This window comes from Anser cygnoides, chromosome Z (genome assembly GCF_040182565.1).
Source record: "Anser cygnoides isolate HZ-2024a breed goose chromosome Z, Taihu_goose_T2T_genome, whole genome shotgun sequence".
NCBI lineage: Eukaryota > Metazoa > Chordata > Aves > Anseriformes > Anatidae > Anser > Anser cygnoides.
Genome location: NC_089912.1, coordinates 36892209 through 36911840, shown reverse-complemented (window position 1 = coordinate 36911840; position 19632 = coordinate 36892209).

The following is a 19632-nucleotide window of genomic DNA, read 5'->3' as shown; positions in this document are numbered from 1 at the left end:
CTGAATTAAGCATAATCCCATTATGTCCAAAGACAAAAGTAAACATTTTGGAATAAGGGGGTTTAACACCTTGGTACTCATGCTCTGGGGAGAAAAAAAAAAAAAAAAAAAAACTCTTATAACTTAATTGGTAAATTTCAAACTAAAAGGTTATCAGATACGTGCTTCTGAGAAGAGTCAGAGGTGTGGGCCCTGACTGGATGTGTCTCGCTGCTACGCCCTGAGCATTTTGCCTGGGAGCCAGCAGCAGGAGCAGCTGGAGCTGGTGCAACAAGAGCGAGATGGCCAAAGCTTCCTTACCACTGCAGTGACCTCCTTGTCGCGAGATGAGACCTCAGAGAGGCTGTGGCTTTATTGTGATAACCAACACCTTGAATGGCACTGAAGGGAGTTTTAACTAAGGCTTAGTGCTATGTGCTGCATTTCACATGCTCCTGGATCCTCCCTTCTCTGTGAGGCAGCCACCGTGGCACAGCAGGAGGTGGCTGCAGAGCAGAGGAGCAGCTTCCCTTGCAATCTTTCACAGAAGTCTTGGGCCTTCCAGAATTCACCATTTGCAACCAAGCCTTACCTCCATAAAGTCACAGAAGTGTTTATAGAAAATATTTGAGGTGAGAGTAGTAAAACACCTAGACTAATTCATACAATTAAGTTTCCGTGAAAAATTGCAGGAATGCACACCTGATTTTCACCCATAAGTAGAGAGATTTGGCTGCTGCTAATTGGCATACCCATATCCTGGAATTTTAATAGAGTTTGGTGGCTTCTGAGTAACTGCAAAGAAAAACTGGGCAACATGTGACAGCACTAGTGGACAAACTTTAAAACAATCTAAGCTTTAAAACAATCTAAGCTTTAAATGGATACTAAATGTAATTTAGGTTCTAAGTTAGGAGCTAGATCTTGGAGCTGTTCCAGCTGTTGAACTCCTTTTGAAGTTCACAGCAACTTCAGCAACATCTCTTATTAAAAGCAGTAGGTCCTCTATTGTACCTGAGTTGATTTCAGCTGTTTGTTACAGAACAGTTCATTTTGTAAACAAAACACACTAGCACAGGTGCTATTCATGAACAAAGCAAATATGTTACCTGGCCAAGTTCAAGAGTTTGTCATGCTGCCCCTTGCTTGCTAATATAACTGTTACTCTTCTAACATTCCAAAAATAGTCATGTAAAATGTCGATGAATTATTTTTCACTTTAAAACTCCCTGACAGAGAGACTGATTACAGTGTGCATACATCAGAAAAAGGCTATAGTGAAAATGTGGAGAAGAGCAGCAGGGAACAGCTATACAAAATGTACCACCTATTTATACATCTAGGAAAACATTCCAAGGATTTCTGTGCTGAATTACCTCACAGAAACTGTCTTTTCCTCAAGCAACCCACAGCTGAGCAGTAAACAGCAAAGACACATAAATAGGGCTGTGCCCTGGAGGATATAAGTAGGTATAATTTTGAAAAGTCAGTATGTACTTTAGTGCTTTGTGTCCACCATGTAGATTGCTTCCCTTTTCGTTTTTGTATTTTTGGCCCTTTTGGTCTAAGTGCACATTTGGAAATAGGTTAACCACCGCTGGTTTCATTGGGACCATAGGCAGCCTACCTGCAGGACAAAGCCGGAACCACCTACGGTGTCCTGGTTGTTAAAGCATTGCCTTGTTCTACCCATGGAGCCAGGGGCTCAGAGCAGGGAGTGACATCTGCACATCATGCCAGCTGTTTTTACCGGCTTCATTTTGGTAGCTGTATTGGGTAGAAGAGGGTCTGCAGGACACTAAAAGCCAGTGATTCACATCAGTGTGTAGGGCACTGAGAACGACACACTGCTTCCCTAATATTTACTGTTTTGTCGTCATCGGAACATACATAGCAGCTCTATTTTCAGGCTCTGTCCCTAAGGCATTACAAGCAGTGTAGGCTTAAGCCAAAATCTTGCTGAAAAATTGCTATCACAATTTACTCATCCAGTGTGGGATCACATTTGAAAAAAAAATCACTTAAATCCAGTAACACACTAAACTTTTCTTAAAGGGTGTTTTTTTTTCTTTCTTTTTTTTTTTTTAACCTACACTTTGCCAATGCTAGGACAGCTTCACTAATGTTAAGAAAATGTGGGAGCAACAGCAAAGACATGCTGATGGCTGCCAACGTTGCTCCAACCCATTTCACATAGCTGTGAAACCAGCTGTATTGCACCAGCAGATTCCCACCACTCTCAGGAGTGGTCGGGAATTTTTGACAAAAGATCTTTGGTAGCTGCTACCAAAAGTTTACAGACTGACATTGTAAGATACTTTATTTGTGAGATGTTTATAGTGGTAAACTGGGTTTAGTATACGGACTTATGCTTACAGGAGTTTAAACGAACAAACAAACAAAAAAAAAGGACTAATTCTTTTGGGTCATAGTTTTGAATCTTCCTTTTTTTTTTTTTTTTTCCCTAACTCGTTCTACATTTGGAATATACTGAGAGATTTCCTGGGAAGTGAAACCCTTTACTTATCTCCCATTCTACTTCCTCAAGAATGCAGGATGTATTTATAGTGACAAAATCTGTCAAAAAAAAAAAAAAGAAAAAGAAAAGAAAGAAAAAGAACAAAAGCAAATAATACAAGGATGCATCCCAGTGAAATCAATTAAGAAGTCCCAGTGACTTCAATGGAAGCTGGATTAAGTCCCAAGAGCTGTTAGTTTTAGAGGAACTGTAATAGGAGAATAGATGTCTGCCTTGGGCAAAAAGAGAATGAGGGTATTTCAAAGTATCAAATTGGAGACATGAGGCTCATGTTCCATTTATTATGCCCAGGCAATCTAGTGTGGGAACAGAACAATTTAATAGTCGCTGGTCTTCCTTTAGAAATTTCCTCGTACAGCTTCCCTCAGTTGAGACTTAAAAAGAGCACACACAAAAAACAACAACCCCAAACCCTCCCCTCGAAGCTATAAAATCCCTCCCTCTCCGTTTCCCTCCCTCCCTCCCCCAAACTCCCTTTGTATGAAACAGTTCTTCTGCACAAGCACATTTATTACACAGAAACAGGCCAGATTCTGTTTCAGAAAGTGCCTCAGCTTTGCCGATAATTTCATGTTTACCCACTGCCATCAGTTCCCTGCATTTCACCGTGCATTATTCATGGACTCGTTACTGGCTTTACGGTGTCTCAGCCTAGGAGTGCGCACAGGCTGTATCCCGGCTCCATGTCACGATAAGCCTCGGGAACACACCACACTGTACCTGCCCCTCGTTCCCTGCTGTGCCTTCCCTCTTACGCGGAGGTGACCGCCGCGGTCAGCAGCCCGCTGGGGATGTGCAGCGTGCTCCTGGAGGTCCTTTGCTGAGGCACACTGACCTCGCAGCGAAGGCAGAGCCTCCTCGTCCTGCACCAATATCGGAAAATCTTGCAACTGTCAAATTTCCATTTTTCAAAATTTAAAACTACTAATGTATATGTTCCTGAACAAGGTAGCAGTTTCTCTGGACTGTTTGCCCATTTGGAGTTCACCCAAATATGACCACTTCATATGCAGTTTTCACAGTACAGGACTGAATCTACAGAAGCAAGAAATGGATATGTACTCATTCAGGTCCCAGGGTGGTCAACTGCATTAAAAAAGAAGCAGGAGCTGGCTGAAAATGTGATGGAAACACCTGAGATATTGTTTTGTTACTGTTAGTTGTTTACTGTTTGCTTTGGGTCAGCATCCAAAAGCCCCACTATGTCACGTTTACCCAAAGCAAGACATTTCTTACATATGCAGAAAGAGAACCTGCCTTGAGGTTCATGAGGAACAAAACCGAGCAAGCTGAACCTAGAAATAATCAAGGTGAGGTGAGGATAGTTAAACGACTGTCTGGGTGGCTGTGGTAGCACTCTGACAGATCCAGGCTACCCACTGAAAGACACATATTTGCTGTGTGCAAATTGCTGCTGTGTTTTTATTTTTTATTTTTTTTTAATCAAAATGGTCAGTTTCAACCTGATCTGACACTGAAAAAATGTCTTCACTAGTGCTCGGTCTATGCAGAACTATAATGAAAAGGGGAAAAAATATAAAATCCAGTTGCAGCATATTTTCTGATAGATTTTTTTTTTTTAAACTGTTTCTTTTGCTGTTAATCATTCTGCCTTTACAGCACTGAATAAAAATGGATTCAGGAATTTCCAATTAGACCACATTTGCATTTGTCTTTCAAAACCTCGAAAACATGCATTGTGGGGTCATTTGTCCTCAGCACCGAGCGTATTGCTCAACTGCTCTGCTGCAGCTGCACCATGCTACTTGTTCATGTAGAAACTGTCTGAACTATTTCAGATCTCTGATTTAGATCTAGCACATCATGCACCAGACTGCAGCAACCCATGGCTAAAACTTGGCTGGAACGTGTTAGGCTTTCTGCCTCTTCCAAGTAGCCCTGGAATATTAAGTACAGATTTATACGTGTAACTTTGTCATCAAATTTAGAAAGTGACTTCTAATCTGACTCGGAATTCAGTACTGTTGGCTTCCCAGCCTACACTCAGGACATCTTGCAATCTTACCCTGCACGCTGGGTATTTTTTTATTTTCTCTTATTCTTTTGAAAAAAGAGAACAGCTCAATCCCCAGCTAGCAATACAGAAAACAGCATTTGCATACACTTGTGTGAGTGTCAGATAAACCTATTGTGACACAGAGACTGCAAAATGTAGAAGTGCCCTAAAAATTAATTTAGACCATCTGAATTCAATGATGTACAACAGAACATGTAAATGGAACTGCCAGACATGGAACATTTTGCTTCCATATTGTTCAAAAATTAGACTGTCAGACCTTGGCCATTCAAGTTTTGTTTGATCCTGTTGTATTCTCTACAGAGAATTAATAAAGGTTTACATCAAATCTTTGTGCACACATACATGGTTGACAGAGAGAAAGAACCAGGTCCATGAAGCTCTGAGAACCATGAACTCCTGTGACCGTACCGAAAATAGAGAAGTGTCTCACAAACGGTGTCACTGGTGCATACGAGCATGAGGAGATTTGCATATTGCAGTACATTTATATATACTAATCAGAAAAATAACTTTTGAAAACCATCTATAACGGGGCAAGTGGGTCATTAAAAACATCCCCACTGTTTTTCTTTATTCTGTTCTGTATGAGCGGTTCTGCTGTAATTTGTTTTGTATTCTTGAGTCATTGCCAATGGTGCTATCAGTAAAGAAAGAACTGAAACAACTTTAGAGATTACTGTCTTTATATGGCCACAAGATGCTAATACTGCAAGGCTGTTAATTCTGCAAGCTGACTTTCTCTCATTTCATGCTTCTATTACTCAAGGGAAAAAAACTGCAGAAAATGTTGTGCATAGCTCCAGAATTTCTCCTCAGGCGGGTGGCAACATGCTGCAGAAAGCTCTGCTCTTAGCTACTATTTCCTCCTACACATCTTTCCCAGTCGTCTCTTCTCTCTGCTGTCAATTGTGAAGCAGGTTAGCAATCACAAACAGTTACAGACGTCCTGCAATGATGCCGAAGTGAATGGAAGAGAGCTGCTGACAGGGATGAGCGAAAGCACCCACGGAGGATGGGGACCCTTCCTCAGTGTGCTGTTCCAGCAAGGGAATCGCTTTTGGCTGGGCTAGACAGAACAAATACCCATTCTTCAATGACACGAAAGGTCTTTTTTTAGAGGGTCTCTTTTTTTAATGTGTTATTAGGGCTTTATCCCTGCACACACCCCTGCCAAACCTCACGCACAGGATTTGTGACATTTCATCCGTCATGTTTGAGAACACGAAGCTGTTCCTACCCGACACTCTCTGCCGCAGTGCTCGCCCGCGTGCTGCTGGCCCTCACCTCGTGCTGTCTCCAAAGGGTGTGCAGGTGGCCCAGAAGTTAATCCCTGCCTGCACGACTTGGCAGTTCGCCTTCAAAGCTGCAATTTCACCAAACATGTGACCTGTGGGTATATCTAAACGTGGCACTCTGCTTCATGGGCTAGAAAGATGGATTCTTCTTTAACCCGCTGTTTGGGAGCAGCTCAATTATCTTCAGCATGGCTGTTCACAAAGCTACACGTAGCCTACACGGAGAAGAAAGTAAGAAATGCTGCTACTGCTCCATGTTGCTCAACTTCACTGTCTGATGGAATAACAAGGATGTAGGGTTTAGGTTTTTATCAAGGTTAAAACCTTCAGTGTGAGAAGAAAGTGAAGTGTGGTGAGAAGGAGCATCTGTTCTATCCAGAGCTAAACTGGTGAACGTGAGAAGAATCTCAGGACGTTGCATATGTTTTAAGTCTTGTCACTAGCCAGAAACTTCTCTTATGCAAAGAAATACTTTTCCTTCCTTGTGTAATCTGACATAGTTTATTGAAAGTCTAAGTTTAACAAAGCTATTTTTATTTTCAGGAAGTCATAGTTTATACAATTTGAAACATGAACGCATGTAAGACAGCCCTGGGGAAACTAAGCCCATATCTGGAAGTGCAGCAGCAGATCACTTGTGCCAACTACCAATTTAACAAAGTCTGTTTGCAGAAGTCATAACTAATAGTGTTTCATGCTCCCAATTTTCTCAACATTGTATTCCTCTCAGCAGTGAACACCCTCCTCTAGTTTCTTGTCAATTTTAGCCTTATTCTTATAACTAAACATTTCTCATGGTTTGCCTTTGGTTGGAATTATATAGCTCTAACATATAAAAAAGCATATTGAGATGCTTTCCAAATGAACCATCACCTAGGCCAAGGTCCTGTCTTGAACTAGATTCTCAGCCACCTACTTCCTGCAAAACCTCAGATAAAACGCTTAACCCCTCTGCATCTGTTTCTCCACCTGTGAAATGAGAAGGGCAATGCCTCCCCAGCTCGCTGATTGACGTTTTGCAAAGTACCTTTGCAACTCATGAGGGCAGAGCGTCCTGGCAAGTGCCAGGAGTTATTCACCAGCCTGCTATGAACTCAGCACAGCATGAGGGATGGACACAGATGTCCCCTGGTGTGACCTGAGGACAGCACAGCGGGGTGGCCGTGGTTGCTTGGCCAGTGATACCTGTGGAGGTCTGAAGTCACTTTACTGCAGAACCTGGTTCCTGGGTTTGTACATCTGAAGGTTATTTAGAAAACAATTTTGTTATCAAGTGTATTATAATAACCTGACAGGGATTAATTTAAAACCCCCACGCAGAAGTACAAGCAATTTTTATTTATTTATTTACTTTCAGGGATTTAATCTATTAAAATGACCTGAGGTTCATATTTGGTATGTCTTGAAAATGATCGTCAGTTTTAGGATGTATGAAACTTGGCTAGCTATTTGAATATTTTTTGCAGTTAAGAAACACACAAGAGGCCTTGGGGAGTGTTTATGATTAAAAGTAGGCACTGATGGTGAGAAGAGATGCTTGTCCCTCTGTGAATCTTCACTGACTCACTCATTACTTTTCTTTCTCTTTCCCTTCTGAACCTCTTTCACAAGAGCCAGCCTCTACTGATCTTTTTTCTCCCATGCGTCTGCTGAAGCACTCCAGTCTCCTTGACACTAGCAAAGAATGAGTTTCAGTGGTTTATGTGCTCTATTATGCCACTATGCTGAACCACTAGGTGGTAACAGCTGGTTGCACAGATACTTTTAAATGTGTCCATTTTTTAAAATAATAATAAAAGAAGAATGTTGATCTGCATTAGGAGTGTTTTACGAAAAGGGATTAGGAAAGGCAAATAGATGCTTAGAGGCCCCATAAAAGACAGACAGAAAGAAAGACAGAAAACCACCTACCCGAAAGGAACAGACAAATCTTGGTACTTGTTTTTTTCCTGTTTCTTGCTTACATAGGCCCACACTGAGAACTAACTAATGATGGCTTTTACAAGCCCCACTCCTAAGCACACAGCTCATCTCAGGCACTGAAGAGAAGGCTGAGGGTACAATCCCAATTCCACTACTAAATTAGGCACCAAAAATGTAGGAGTACAACATCCAGTGGTGCAATGGCTTTGTCCTTCTGGGGAGATGCCTCCAGTCTTTTCTCAGGGGACAACAGCTGGGAAACTGGAACATTTCCACCGAACAGCCTAGGACTTACTGAGGTTCTTTATGCTGGGGAAGGGAGGCAAGTAAGAAAGAGAGAAGGAATCACATACAATTCACCAGAATCTTATATTTGATTTTTATCATCTATATAAGTTTTGTTAGTCTTTATTACCACCAACTTCTATATATGGAGGCTTCTGTTAGTACCTTTAGTGGTCTTATTTTAATCCTCTCCTCATATGCTTCCTTTGCATCAAGCATGCCTTCCTGCTAATATTGATTATGAGTCATTGGATTCTGACAGCTATTCTGACTACAGCTTTTACAACACCATGAATTCCTTTCTTTCCCAAGGTGCTTCAGGCATGAAGAAAAATTAATAGTATAAAGCTTAGGTTTTCTACAAGCTCAGCTATAGGGAACAGAGATAAACTGCTTCAAACTGCAACTGAGACAGAGTTATTTTTGTTCAACAGTATTCTATTCACCACAAGGTAAGCAAGAAAATCTTTATGTCACAGATGTACATAATAGCTGTCTGTGGGGTCAGGCAGTCAGGGCCAAAGAGCAAGACATCAGCTCCACAAATGTAGGTGCTATGATAATTTTAAACAGAGATGTAGCCTGTAAGGACCACTGGGAGGGGCTAGGTCTACTGTTCATTTATTTTCTCTTATTTGTTTTCCCTTAACAGGGTTTAACTCTGACTGCAGCTGTGCCAGTTTAGCTAAAACTTCCATATAAAAACTGCTATTACCATCAGAGGACTTGAAATCAACCTGCAAATGCCCACAGCTGTAGCTGAGGGAACTTTAAAAAGAAGCATTCAATTAACAAGAGTCACACGAGAGATCTAATTTGTGAACAACCCCTCTAAGTCTCACCCGATGGCTGAATGATTCAAGAATTACTTATATATGCATATGCAAATAACCTAGGCATTTTACTAATAATATAACTGTTACTTTCAGAGCTTCTGCTAGGACAAGCCAAATGCAAACATGCTACGTTTTTTATGTCTACGCTGTAGAAGTGTACAACATCAAACAGCACATCTCACAACCGTTAAAGTGACTTATAAACTTCCAGCATGATATCTTTCATGTAATCATTGCCGTGTCATTGTGGGCATGAGAAAATGCTCCCCAACTTTACTCTAGATAGTGCCTGTCTGCCAAATATTTATTGTTCAAGGTATTTTCCATGTAAAATGTACATTTTGTAGCATAGTGAGGATGTACGTGATTCACTAGAGAACTGCAGTTCTCACTGAATCAACTTCAATGAGTGATTTCTAGCTGGAATTCCTGCTATGAGTGGAAAAAAAAAAAAAAAAGAACAGTATTGGAACACTATAGGCGTACTCTTCAATTCCCAAATTTGCTATTCCAGGTATAAAGCCCTAGAAATACTACTGTTTTACTATTAAAAACAAAACAAAACACCTTGAAAATAACCTTGTCTAACTAATATATGACAAGATGACAATAGTGCTGTAAGCATGACTTTTTATGTGTAAGCTGTGTTTGTGTGTGTGTATGCACATACATAACACACACACATGTGTACTAGACTTATGGCTTTATACTTGTGCCTCTTCATATAAGGGAGGAGGGTACTAAAACTGGGGATTACAAAAGAAGGACAAGACAAGATACAGTTCTCTGTATAAAATGAGAAAGAAAAATGTAGAAAGGTAACAGAGATTGCTCCCCCACCACTGTTGTGCCCACCACTATACCAGATTCACACTCTGAAAAAGGACGTGGCCTTACCCCTGGTCCCAGATGTTTGCCTTTCCTGCAGACCTTTCTCCCAGGTCCCAGACCTGCTGACTTGTCAGGGGGAGGCCACGTGAAGGGGCCAGGAGGGCGTTTTCTTCTCACTACACTGGTGTGACAGTCACCCACTGTGCGTTGCAGGTCATCATGGAGAACTGGCAGCTCCTGGGGCGCCTGCAGAAATATGTGGGTTTTAAGCAGGCACCCTCATCCATCCCCTCTGCAGGCCACCCTCACGATTCCTCTCATAAGGAGGAGATGCTTCCTCTGGGGTAAACTCCGTAAGGTCACCACAGCCGTTTCCTTTCTCCTAGCCCCCGTTCACAGGCCTGCTTGCAGCAAGCCGTGCGCAGGTGCTATTCTGCTTCAACGTCTACTTGTGCCACACATCCTATCTCGGTTTCAGAAGCGCCCGCTTATGTCTTGTGGCCATTGGCACAGCTGCTGATCTCTCCATACATCCCTCCTCCCACGGGGCTATCCCCACCGAACCCCTTTGCCCTGTGTCTGTTTCCCCTCGGCTGTCGCTGGTGCATGGGCCTGAGCACTGAGGAACATCCAGCACGTCCCAGCCACCTCCCACAGCCCTCGGCGCCGCTCAGCCAGGCACCTGGCAGCCCTGTGGCATCTGGTCCGGGCTCATACGGCGTGGTCAGGCTGCGGTCAGGCTGCGTTACGCTGCTGGTGCCCCTGTGCTGACAGACAGACGGCCCTGCAGGCCCCGAGGAGGTGGTGCCAGGTGGGTTAGCGCAGGCCATGAGAACAACCCAAGGCTTGTCTCTAGGAGGGAGGAGGGGAGAGAGGGAGCGGGGTTGTTCCTGTGAAAACAGCTTTGTGCTCGCAGGGAAAATACTTTGGATGTAAGAACTTCAAAGTAGGACGAGAGGGATAAGAAACAGATCTCAATCAGAGATTAATTTCCTGTTTTCTATTCAAAGCAGTCCCATGTCACAACCAGTGCAGTATTTCTACATTAACACGGCCGGAGAGGAGATGTTATCCGAAACACTTACCCATTGCTATAAGCAGAAATTAAAGAAATAAAACACACATCTTTTCTGTAATTAAGATGTTAGACCTGCCGTCTTTTAGCTGTCCTAGTAACCAAACTGAGAGTATCAGTTCCAACTGCCCACTACCATGATTAATTAAACGTCCTTTATGGTTCCCCAGTGCAATTTAGCCTATAAAGCAGATCCTCCAACTGTTCTCTGGGGCCACCAGCTTACTTGTCTGACCCTCTTCACCGCATCCATTTCCAACCCAGGTGTAAGCCAGCTCCTCTCCAGAGACTGAGCCTCTCCCCCACCTCACCCTGCACACCGCTGGGCTGGTAGCCTCATGTCACGGTTTTCTCAGCTGCTGCCCTCAGTTTCTTCCAAACCATCTCTGCTGTTTTGCAGTTTCTTCAAGAAAATATCTCCCGGGTTCCTGTTTCTACTTCATATTTCAATCTCTGTTCCTGTGACTTTGTTAACAGAATATATGTACATGTCCTAAAAGAAAACTTTCTGTTGTTATGCCGAGCAGTCAGGTCAAGTTCTTGTTATACACAGCTCCATTTCTGCCTCTGTTGCATTACATTTTAAATTAATTAATAATCTCCTGAAAGCAGTGATCATATCTTTCTTTGCATTTTAAGGTCTCACCTTGACATTTGTTAAAAATGGTAAATAATCGTAATCATTATTAATTTATGCAGCAGCTCTTGACTTTGCAAAGCACGGTCTGAACACTAAATTAATCTTTTTGGAGACAATGAAGAAGTAGACAAATATCACTAAATAATGAAATTCAACAGACTACACATTTTGAGACCTTACACATAGTTTCTTCTTACTTTCTTTGCCCATTTATTACTTACAACTCTGCCCTCAACACCTGGCCTACCGAGACTAGAATAAAAATCCTCCACTGATGCACTCAGTGTAACTAGTTTTTCAGTTGTGACATGCATAAACCCTAGCAGATATGCACTTCTTTTGCTTAATTTCTTGCTATTGACATTCAAAATAGCATGCAGTCAACCCCTTCGGCAGTTTGCCTCCAGAACAGAATATACTGAAAATGAAAAAAGAGACACAACCCCTACCCTAAAATAGTTTCTAGCCTGGAGTACTGCTGTTATCAGGGAGGAATAATGAAGAGATCTTCGGGGAAATGACTGCATCTGGTCCTCACCCTGTATGCTGGCTTCAGAATGCAAACACCATAATCTGTAAATCACACAGCATTTGCAATTTACAAACAGTACTTCCTGACACCTAATGCAACAGCGGGGGCAAATCTGGGCTTCCTGAGCCACGCGTGGCTTGCAAGCAGCTTGGCTGTGCAATGAGAAGGGCTACAGGGGCCCAGAGGCTGCTGGATCACTGAAGGAGGAAAGAAAATAAACAGGAAAACTCCTGTGGTTAGTATCATCACGTAATCATCTCTTCCTAACTGTTCCTCCAGTTGCTGCACTCACCTGGGTTGACTGCCAGGGAAAATCCAAGTAGGAAAACCTTATGCTACTGGAACATGTTACAAACCCACTGTGGATCTCCATGGGTCCGGGGAGAGAGCCACCAAGAAGTATTTCCATCTTTCCAGAAATCCTCGACGTCTTCTGCCTGGCACCGTTCCTCGCCCTGCAGCACAACCTGTCTCCCACAGCCCCCTCACCCTCCTCAAGCCCCCAAGAACTGGCCAGAAAACTTTGTCACTTCAAGCTCTGAGAGAGCCCTTCTAAAATCAGGCTTATAGCTGGAAAGCCAAGGATCAATCCTCCCTTCACATCTTCAGTTTTCTTGTCTTTTCTACAAGGATATCTTGTTACATACAATAAATGCATAGACAGAAAATAAGAAAACACCTATGCTTTGTTTGACGTGTTCGTGTCCATCTAAGGCTATCTGAGGTATACCAATGGAGAGAAAACTAGAATACTTTATTATGTTAAACTTATTGCTCGAAAAACCAAACACATTGTTAAAATCACTCCTTCAGTCAGGTAGAATCTGTAAAATCATTAATATCCTATACTTAAAGGCAAAAAGATGAGCACAAGCCAAGATGATGAAACAACTGAAGCTGCATTTAACTTTGCTTTTTGAAGCAGCATGTTCACAGCAGCATGATTGTGTAAGCACTCAGTACACTGCACCTTTGCTGAATTTCTTTGACATCTTGTTGCTTCACACCAAAATGCTGTATGTAAATGCAGGTTAGAAAGCCTGGTGGCCTTACTAGTATCCTCTGCAGCTGGTTCAGTGACTGTATCCTGTTGGACTGCTACAATCCCATATATATATATAGTTAACTGTACCACATACACTTCTTTGATAAGAGCTGCCTTGTCAGTAGAGATAGAAAACTCAAGATACGAGCCACAAAGCTATTCTCTGAAAATAAACCAATCACCATGGTGAAGATCTATGCCAATCTTCTCCAGGGTGGGGATTTAAGATGGGTCCAGAAATAGGGTGGTCACACACCCTTTCTATTGACTTCCGCATTGCTTTTAGCCTACTACTTACCCAAAGCTACCCAGAGCGTACATGAGCTTGGCTCACTTAGAAGATTGTGCCACATCCTACTTGCTTTATGCGCAGAGGTGAATTTGATGAGATTGCTTCTGTGCATAAGGCAGGGGAGATTCGCTCCCAAGTTCCTTATTTCCCTGGCAAACTACCATTACAGAATGAGCTGCCAGTTCTGCAAGCATTTAAGCACTGCATTTTATTGGGCCGCTTATGTAAGCAAGAACATGTATTTACTTAAACACTGACCAGATCGTACTCTAATATGCAACATTGCTGGAATTTTCATATAAAGTCATGCTTTAAGGAAGTTAAGACAGTCCCCGGTAAAAGTCCTCTCCCATTACTGCAGCAGTAATGGCGTGGCTGAGGGCTACACACCCTGGGGTTGTAAGCCTGTATTTCCATTCAGTCTTTCTACTTCCTTGTCGTGAGATTCATGGTTAAAGATAGGGCACAAGAAGCTCTGGCCTTTCTGGTTTTAATAGACTCGGGATATGATTTACATGTTGCATATACAGCCATCTGGCACAGAGTATGCTGCTGTTAACTCCTTGAAGGTCAGCAGAGGCAGAAAAACCCATCAACCTCTGTATCTCGTCTTAAGACTGCTGTAATCACAGTACACAAGCCAAAGCTTACCATGGGCTGACATTACGTAGGTAAGCAGAACCAGAGCTTCAGCCTTTAGAAGAAATCCTCTCACAGCCCTGGAACAGCTACTAAGTGAACCTCAAGCATGTGAATGCTTCCACTGATATAGCACATTTTCCCACACATTTAGCTTGGTGGAAATATCAGCAGAGTGCCTGCTGAAGATTTCTTGCTGAGTTTTTTTTTCAGGGGTAGAATATGCAGAACCCATCTGCTGGGTAAGGATTAGATAACCCAGGTTAATACAATATTAACAGATAGCACTTGACAGCATCTGTGAAAATGACAAAGACTTCCCGAAGGGCACGTGTAAGAGAAGTCAAATGCACAACGTTCATAAATAAACTATTATGAAAAAAAGAAGCCTAGTGGCTCACAGAGTTTTCATCCTAGTCACCTGGCAGGAAGATTTCCTGCTTTGGACACCAAGGGTCTACTATTACACAGGGTTATATTCCTACTCAAGTAAGTAAGTGAAGCACAATCTCTTTTCTCGTTTTCTTTTCCTTTCTTTTTTCTTTTCCTTTTTTTCTTTTCCTTTTTTCTTTTCCCTTTTTTTCTTTTCCTTTCCTTTCTTTTCCTTTCATTTCTTTTCCTTTCTTTTCCTTTCATTTCCTTTCCTTTCATTTCTTTTTTCTTTTCCTTTCATTTCTTTTTTCTTTTCATTTTTCTTTTCCTTTCATTTCTTTTTTCTTTTCCTTTCATTTCTTTTTTCTTTTCCTTTCATTTTTCTTTTCCTTTCTTTTTTTTTCTTTTCCCTTTCTTTCCCCTTCCTTTCCCTTTCCCCTTCCTTTCCCTTTCCTTTCCCCTTTCCTTTCCTTTCCCCTTTCCTTTCCCCCTTCCTTTCCTTTCCTTTCCCCCTTCCTTTCCTTTCCTTTCCCCTTTCCTTTCCCCTTTCCTTTCCTTTCCTTCTCTTTCCTTTTCATAGTTTTCTCCTTTTCTCCTACTTTTTTTGGTAAGCAATGGTACAGGCATAACAATCTCTCCTTCTTTCAGCTGCTGGTGCCACCACTGTGGTTGAGCACATTGCTTCTGAATTATTTTAACATACATACAGTATAGCTGGCACAACCTATTATTTGTCCAGCATCCAGATGAGTCGTCCTTCCTACTCATTCTAATGTGCATCCTGTGTATGTTTTAGTACGGTGGGAGGTGTGACCTGAAATGTCCCGATAAGAAGTGTGTCCACTTTCCTGGAGGCAATACTTCACTACAAAGATACGCTGAGCAGACTCTAATTTGCCATCAATGAGAACATTCCAGGTTTTTCTTAATACCCAGCCTTTATTTTCTTTCCTCCTTCTTAGCCCCGGGTATAGGATGTCAAACCACCCCAGCTTACCTTTCTGTCTAAAGGCATGCATTTGAAGGGTATTCACACTACAAAAGCATGCTGTCTTACACCAGCCAAAACTAAGGCTCATTCCTCTGCATTTCCTTATGCATATAGATACTTCCTTGGAATAAATACTGTTTAGCTAATTACTGTTTATTCCTGATTTCACATTGGAAAGGCTATAAAACATTCTTCCTTGTTCTGTTTTAATATTTATGGTAGCTTTTTGCACCTTTGTTCACTAACATCTAGTGGTTTCCAAATATAAAAGTCCACTAAGTAATTCGTAAAGTAAGAAAATTCTTAATAATTCTTTTCTTCTTGCTAAAATTTGCATTACGCCCACAAAAGTAGTTTTCCTACTATTCAGTGGGATTTTAATTTTAAAGCTGTTTCAGACATTACAGGCAGTTTAGTTCGGATGTTTTTGGGCTTTTTTCTTTCTTTAAAATTCAGTTCTCAGTATTTATTTTTTCTTTGACATGGAGTAGAGGGAGTGGCTTTTAGAAGTTGTTTGGAGATCACCTGACCTAATTTCTGTGGTTTGAGTTAATGTATATTTAAATAACTTACTTAGGTAACCACTTCATCTGCTTGAAAATTAAGTTCTGAATAAATGGAACTGTACAAGAACACGATGAGGAAATCTGTAGCAAGCTTTACAGGATTTCTCGATCACACAAACAACATATTATGTACTTTTTTTTTTTTTTTTTTACTTTTTTTCACTTTTTTTTTACTTTTTTTTATTAATAGATACACTTTTTTCTTGCAGTTTTGGGGTCCTCTGCGCTCAAGCGATGATGGAATGCACCTGTTTTACATCCTTTGTATACTGTGGCACCCAAAGCTGCACACCATAGTACTCAAGGTGAGGCTGCACCAGTGCAGAGCAGAGCAGGATGATCCCGTCCCTTGACGGGCTGGCAGTGCTCTGCCTGATGCACCCCAGGGTACGGCTGGCCCTTTTGGCTGCCAGGGCACACTGCTGGCTCATGCTCAACTTGCCATTGACCAGAACCCCCAGATCCCTTTCTGTGGGGCTACTCTCCATCCCCTCATCCCTCACTCAGTATGTACAGCCAGGGCTGCACCTTCTCGAGTGCAGAATCTGAGACTTTCTCTTGTTAAACTTCATGTTGTTGGTGACTGCCCAGCTCTCTAACTTTTGAAGACCTCAAGGCCGCAATCACTTGAGATTATGGTTGCAACGTATCAGTGAGATGTAGTTAAAAAATTGTGAAAGAAATTCTAAAATTCACCTTAAAGCAGAATTGCAAACTACAAATCCACTACAGGGGAATGGGAAGGATGCTGAACTGCATGCCATCACTTGCCATTTGTCATTTAATGTAACTGGTATATCATAACCTAAGTTTCCACTCTGACAAAGCCAGGTAACATGCCCTTTATAACTCTGTCCCAGGTCTTCTGCCCTTGTAGTCAGAACTTCCTTAAAATGACTTTGTGTGCAGCAGCTAAAGCAAAACAGTAGTGAGCAGCATACCTGACATCATTCTGCCTGCCTGAAGCCTTTCTCCATGATTTCTCTAAACACACATTAAAGGCAATGCAACGAACATCAACTTCTAGAGTTTTTTTTTTTAAGAACATACTGATACAGCGCTAGTCCAACATTAAGTTTCCATGTTGAATTTTCTCCTACCTTACATGCTTAAAATCTATTTAATTCCACTATACCATGTCAGCCAAACTGCTGCAGAAAGCTTACTACATAATGTAGTCTTGGATATCACACCCAAAAGAACTACAGTCTGAAGGCCATACCCTTTGTGCTGTGACATAGTCAGACACAGCTAACAGGGAAAAGTGCAAACTTGTCCCTTCTCTTTAAAACCACTTGTTTTTTCACAGTCTGAGTTTGTGCTGACTCTCCAAAAATCCCACCAAAAACTGACTTCAGGCTGTACCTCTGCATATTGTTATTTGTCCCCACTTGTGGGACAAAACCTGAACGCAGCCTTTCCAAACAGAAAATTTATGAATTGAAAGATAAAAATCTTCACAGGAATATCAACGCTGTCTCATCTGCATGGGGACAGCAAATAGAACAAAGGTTTTTATCCTAAATACACACTCGGAACAGAAAGGAAGTGTTGTAATGACCTTTTGATTTTTTTTTTCCTTTACATACTGTCTGGAAAAGGTACAGAGTATTGCACAGGTCACATTCTGCTCTTTTTCATTACCAGGGCTCTACTGCATGGACAGCAGAACAACAAAATTCTCATGCTTATGCTCCGGAGATGTCTTTCATCTGGTAAGTGTAATTCAGGGGCAGGTGAATCAACCTTTGCATAAAACCACTGACCTCAGAGAGAAGGTTACAGTTACATCTGCAACTACTACAGTAGCCGATGTAACAGGAGAACTGTTTCCATTTTTTATGGCTTAATGTAGGGAATGCCATCACCCCTCCCAACTTCTACAGACCTTAGTTTCACAGGCTGTTTATTTAATCCTAACTAGTCCTGGACTCAAGCCATATCATTTTGGGTAGGTGAGATAGAAAGCTGAAGGATTATAAAAAGAAAAGATTATTTAAATTTACTGATATTTACCGAAGTATAAAGATACGCCCTTCCTCTCTTTTCCTCTCTCCGAATTTACTGTTGTTGAAGAAAATGCAAAGTCACAGGAAACATCAGCTTTTAAAAAAGTGAATAAAGTTCTCATAAACACTTCAGTAGTGCAGTCTTCCAACAGAATTCAAAAGATCCGGATGTTTACGTCACAAGTTTAAAGTACCCCATACTGGCAACATACACTTGCCTTCAGAGATCACTGGATTTCTACTAGAGTTATCAAAATATCAGACCTTTGTAGCTGTAAAATACCAGCCTTAATAATGAATTCATGTTGCAATTTGTCCTTTGTGTGAAATAAGTAATTTCCATAAGTAATAAAGTTAACAATCTAAGATTTGACAGCCTATTGAATTCCAGAGCTTAGGATAAATTCTTGTGAGTAGTTTGGAAAGAGTTATCTAAGGCAGGGAAGTACTAGGACTCAGATCTTCCTGTAAGTTGGTCAGCCTTTATTTTTAGCAGTTGTCAATATTTTTTTCCCCTTTTGTAAAGGAAGCGTAAAGAACTGCCAGTACTTGAAGCTCAATTACTTTATTTACAGGTCCAGTATGATACAAACATGACTGATGATGCTATCCATTGCAGTATTCTGTCCAGTCCAGCACCTTCAGCTAGCACGACCTCTAAAAAATGCTAATGCTAGATTTAGTCACTGAAGTTGTCGTAGGTTTTTTGATCTCATATTGCCTGAAAAACTGCTCAAGAACTCAGCACTGTAGGGAAAGCACAAGCCACTTTTCCAGATTAAACTCTTAATACTACTTCTAGATCGACTCTTTGTGGAGTCACACTGTGGTGTACAACAGCAGTCCCCGTAAAAATAGCAGCTAAATGCTTCCTTTACCAAAGTGCACAGAGAAAGGGATTAATTTGGCACTGCTAAATTAGCACAGCCACCTTCACTTGAAGACCATAAAAACTTCAGCTCAAAACATATCATGCAAATGGAATCAATTCACAGATTAAATCTGTCACTGTGTTTTATGAACCTCAGCCTGCAGCAAACGTACTATGAGTATGCTGAAAGACTATGCTTTTTTTGAAGAAAAAAAAAAAAAGGTAAGAATCCATGTTAAATAAAGGGGAGGCAAAGGTGGTTAGAACAACAAAAAAAATGTAATATTTAAACAGGAAAAATTGCTTGGCTGTATTTAATGCTTTCATTAAAGCTGCAATGCACACAAAAAGATTTCATGAGGAGAATGCCAGGGCTGAAGGCTGTAACAGACATCTTGTAGATGATGTCAAAAACTGAAGTGCTTTGAATTTTCTTAAATGCAATCACTGAGGTGACATTTCTTCTATCAAACTCTGACTAAGCATGTGGCTACCTTGAGTAGACTTGAAACTAGCCTTTAAACCAGCTAATCCACAAACAACTAATAAGCCTGTCACTCTTTTACTTTAGTAGCCTTTTGTCTATCAATTAAATTTTCCTCATCTCAGCACTTGAAAATTCAGTTCATCTCTGCTGCCCATGAATGCAGGAACAAGCAATGCTAATATGCAGAACCATAAACATACTGCACAGGAGTGTAAGGTAAATTGCTCCTATGACCATTGATTTCTGTCAACTTTTTTGATCATACCCTTTATTTTCAGCAGTTGTGTATATTATTCTGGTAACACATTCTGTATTTTTGCTATGAGTTTTCAGGATGTTGGCAAAATGAAACATACAACTGCCTGTTGGATTCCAGATCTGCTA